Here is a 4,343-nt window from a genome sequence, read left to right on the forward strand (position 1 = left end):
TTTTTTTTTAAGAAAAATCCTACTATATTAGTAGCTTATCCTACAGCCTAAAGAGCCTATGCTCCACAAAAGAGATGCAAAAAATTTAAGCTTAGGGTACTCTCAAGTTTTAGTGCTGGGTAATTGTGTCATCGTTCCAAGGGTATTAAAATACCAACTGTATCCAAACAAAAATGAAGATCCATGATGCTTCCTTTTAAATTAGGTGAGTCACTACAAAGAGTAGCCAAGAGAGCTATTCCAGCCTTAGTTCCAAAACTGGAGTTTAAAAGTATAAAAGAATATTTGACTACAGACATTTGGGGAAGCAAAGGGCTTAGTCCAAAGCAACAGCCTCACATTTCAGCAGCCTCATTTTATGTCCTTTAACATAGTGGCAGTAGTTGATCATTTCAGAAACAAGTCAGAGAAATGTCTGTTCCTGCAATACTTTTGTGGCTTCCATCTTACTCTGCTGGTGTTTGTGTATTTATGGAAACATTCTCCACAGAACAAAATATTAAGGAAACACCTACAGAAGAATTTGTGTCACAGTGCTTGGTGCAGACTGATTTAAAAAAAAATAATTATAAATACTGGTGGTGAAGTTCTTACTTTTTGTGAACAGAAAGATTTAGTGAAGTAATCTCTCGTGAACAATTATTTCCAACCATCCTAGGACATTTTTAAACTCCTCCAGATTCAGCAGTATTGGTTTAATACAGTCTGAATGCATAGGAATCCTGATCTCTTTGGAAAATGCCGTAAGGAGACAGAAGACCAGTTTCTTTGCTGGGATTGTGCAGCCAAAATACCCCATAGCTGTTTCTGAATTATCAGTTGCCCTTGTTGAAATGAGTAAGCATTTTGTTAGCATCTGACAGAGAGAATAAACCAAGACCAAACCAGCTTGTCCAAGCAACAGACTGTCACAGAGGACCACCTCACCTGCAAATGCTGTGTACTCCAGTGAGATGTGCAGAGCAAAGCTCGTGTCTTTACTGGAACTTAATATGAAGCCAAGGGAAAATGAAATCTTCTCAATATATTCTACGTGTATTCCTGTCATTTGTTGCTAGGCCACACCTCAGCGTCTGGGGAGACCTCAGGTGGTCGTCTTCTGAACTTAAATTAAATGAAAACTTGTGTCTGCAGTTAGTCACAAACAGTGGTTCCCAAGTCTCTCGGGGCATTCCGTTCTGCATTTGGACTCCCCAGGGCACTATGGCCCTTCTCCTCGTGTGTCAACACTGTTGGTTGTACAGTGCTGCAGTTTCTCCCACCTCAACCCTCTGGGGGCTCAGAGAAATATAATAGACGTTTTGTTGCATTGATGAGCCAAAGCTAGCTAAAATCATGGCTTCTTTCTGTAAAATCAACTGTACAACATATCTCAATAGCTAACATATCTCAATAGCTGTTGGACAGCAGTGGGACCAATCAGACCAGATAATATTTTAGCTTTAGATTAAAAAGTAGATTACAGAAAGATTATAGACAAATATCTCCTTAGGGTTTTGCCCACTGGTGATCCCTCTCCTCCCCAGAGTTCTCAGCAGGGTGCTGAGCCCAGAATTAATGTTTCAGCATTCGCTCATCTGCAGAGCTGGGAACCTCCTGTGTGAGGAAACACTCATCCCTGCTGGGCCCAGCTGAGCCTTTAACCAGGGACAGCCACAGCACCGTTACGCTCAGGTCCCTACAGAGCTCACAATTCATGCCAGGAGAGGGAAAAGCCTCTAAAAAGATACCTGGCAGCAAACTGCAGGTGGAGAGGAAGGAGTGAAAAAATTTAAACCTCTGTAGGCAAAGCTTACTACAATACAGCCTTCAAAGTTAATACCAGGAAAATACCCCTGTGCAAAGTTACTTTCTTGTCATGGCACAAGCTTATTGTGATTTCATTTTTGTTTTTAAGATTAATGAGATAGGTAACCATTCCACATAGCTTGGTCTAGCACTTTGAAGTTTTGACACTTTTTGTATATCAGCCCCTACAATTTTTCCAGTGGTGCAATGAAACATGCAAATTTCACATATGGCAATATTTATTCTACTGACAATAAAAACAGCTACCTGTTAAACACCTTTTTTTTTTTTTTAGAATGCTATGTATTCACATTTTTTTCTATCAGTTTTAATAAGATCACTGAGATATTTTTAGTACAGAATAAGTGAAAGTTTGGTTGAAATTAATGAAAGTTTCAGTTAAAGTAAAAAGAGAACTAATGGGCTTATTTTACTTTCATTAATACTAAAATCGAAAACTTCTGTTCACATATATGCATTATTGTGAAAAACATTAAAACTGTACTGGCCTTATCATCCAGTTCAGGATAACCTTCCTTTCTTCTCAGTAAGAATTAAGAGATTTCTCTGTAAATTATGATTGCATTTATGGATCATTTTATTTTCCCTGTTCATCTCAAGAAGGATTGTCATAATGGGCAACACTGACCTCTAAGCACCAACAACTAAATGCTGATTTCTGTCTTTTTTTGCCTAGCGCTTGTTGGCAAATCACCACTGAATGAGGCGGAAACCTTTTTAACCATGCAATTCTTACAAATTTAGCCATCTTACTTCCTGCGTTCAGCCAAATACACAATGCAGAGCTCAAAAGCAGAAAAAACAAGACTTCTGTAAAGTTTAGGATTGCAACAGAAGACCAAAACCTGCATGATCAGCCCACCAGAGATACCACATCTAGATTTGCTTTTGCTATATTTAGTTGACAAACATCCCAGACTCTCTGGACTGCAGGTTTAATAACAACCTCCATGTGATACCTCACAGTGTGGATGGACATGAAATGTCTGTATTTAAACTATGATGAGCTTAGCCTGGTAATTCAGCATAGCTGTCCTGAGTCTCCTCATTACAGTAAGTGTGATCCGGCCTTACATCTGGAAATGTCAGAGCATTAAACTCCAGTTCTGGCTTAATACCAGCTGATACAGTGTCAGTGGGAAATGGCGATGTGCTGGGCACACACCAGTTCCATTGCCAGCATTGGTGTTTTTAGAGCAGAAAAGAGTGCACTCAGCATTTTTTTGAGAGTTCCTGGAAAGAAGCCATTTGTTCAGTTTGTCCAACAAGGTGCAGAAAACCATCTCCAGATGCAGAGAGAAAATCTCAGCTTGAAAGTAACCGCCAAGGCTGTTCTACGTCTCCAAAACCACAGCTGTCAGCATACTACTGTTTCCTATCTGTCTTTACAAGGAAACAGCTTTCAGAAAGCTGGAAGGTAGGAGCCACCTGGCCCTCACAGATAAACATGCTGGTCAGCAGAAGGCACAAATCAGACTGTCTTCCCCTATAAAGGGAGGTATGGGTACACAGGTGGTTTAGGAATTCAGATACTACATTGCTGACCATCACAGAGAGAAATAAAGGATGAGATTTTGTACTTACAGAGGGCCAGAGGCCCAGAATATGCCAGCAATACACACCAGTACACCTACCCATTTAAATCTCAAAGGTCTCATAATACTCAATGGGGTTCTTTTGTTTGTGAATGTTTTATTTTTATTTGGCAGGAATAGGACAGGTGCAAACATCACCTCGGAAGTTCTCCATAACTGAGGAACTCTATCCATGAAACCCACCATGGGACCTAACAGAATTAACTCAAACCCTCTGCGGCCATTGTGGTTCTTCCAGATATATGACAGTCTGAGGCCTCAGTTTCCACCAGGAAACAGAACCAGGCTCCTGGACTACTTTCATTCTCTCATCACTGTTAGGCTTGCCCTCCAGCTTTAGAAAGGCTCCCTCCCTCCCTTAAACACAAGCTGTGGGCTGCTGTTGCCTTCCCATGTGGGTCTGCTGCTGCTCATCTGGTGGTGCCTGGTCATACTGAGTCATGAACTCCACAGCATCCACAAAGCACTGTGGTGAACGCAACAGTCCCCAGAATGGGAAAGGTCATGGCAAAGAGGGTAGACACTTGTCATTGCTGTTGTTTCACTGGAGGAAAGCAAAAGGATCAGTCTTAGCTGTATTCACCATCATTTCTATATCAGAACAGTTTTCCTAATGGAAATCATGGAATACACTAGTTATGGAAACTTCTTTGCTGTTAGGGCAGTAACAAACTATGTAAAATCTGTCAGAGATGCCCTTGACGCACCTGACCACTGCAGGAGGACAGACTAGATGGTTTACAGCGGTCCTTTTAGGTTATGTATGCCAGAAGCTGTCCCCAGGACTATTACCTTACGGTTATTGTGTTGACAAACAGGAACTCCTGCCTCCACCCTTCCCGAGGAAAAAGCTGCCTCTTCGGCACCAAAACCACAGCAAAGAAAGGCATTTCCACTGCGCACCAAACTCCCAGCTGCCGTCCTCGGTAACGCGGCCAG

General features: G+C 41.5%; 1 long non-coding RNA gene across 1 annotated transcript; it reads right to left on the bottom strand.

Moving 5' to 3' along the window:
* Positions 1-557: 557 nt before the first annotated feature.
* LOC308060808 lies at positions 558-4,300 on the bottom strand. Its single transcript, XR_013926901.1, has 2 exons — positions 4,197-4,300; positions 558-1,104 (listed from the first exon to the last, which is right to left on the bottom strand). It is a non-coding gene; the product is annotated as an uncharacterized lncRNA (long non-coding RNA).
* Between the last annotated feature and the right edge of the window lie 43 nt (positions 4,301-4,343).

This window comes from Falco punctatus (genome assembly GCF_963210335.1).
Source record: "Falco punctatus genome assembly, chromosome: 3".
NCBI classification, from domain to species: domain Eukaryota; kingdom Metazoa; phylum Chordata; class Aves; order Falconiformes; family Falconidae; genus Falco; species Falco punctatus.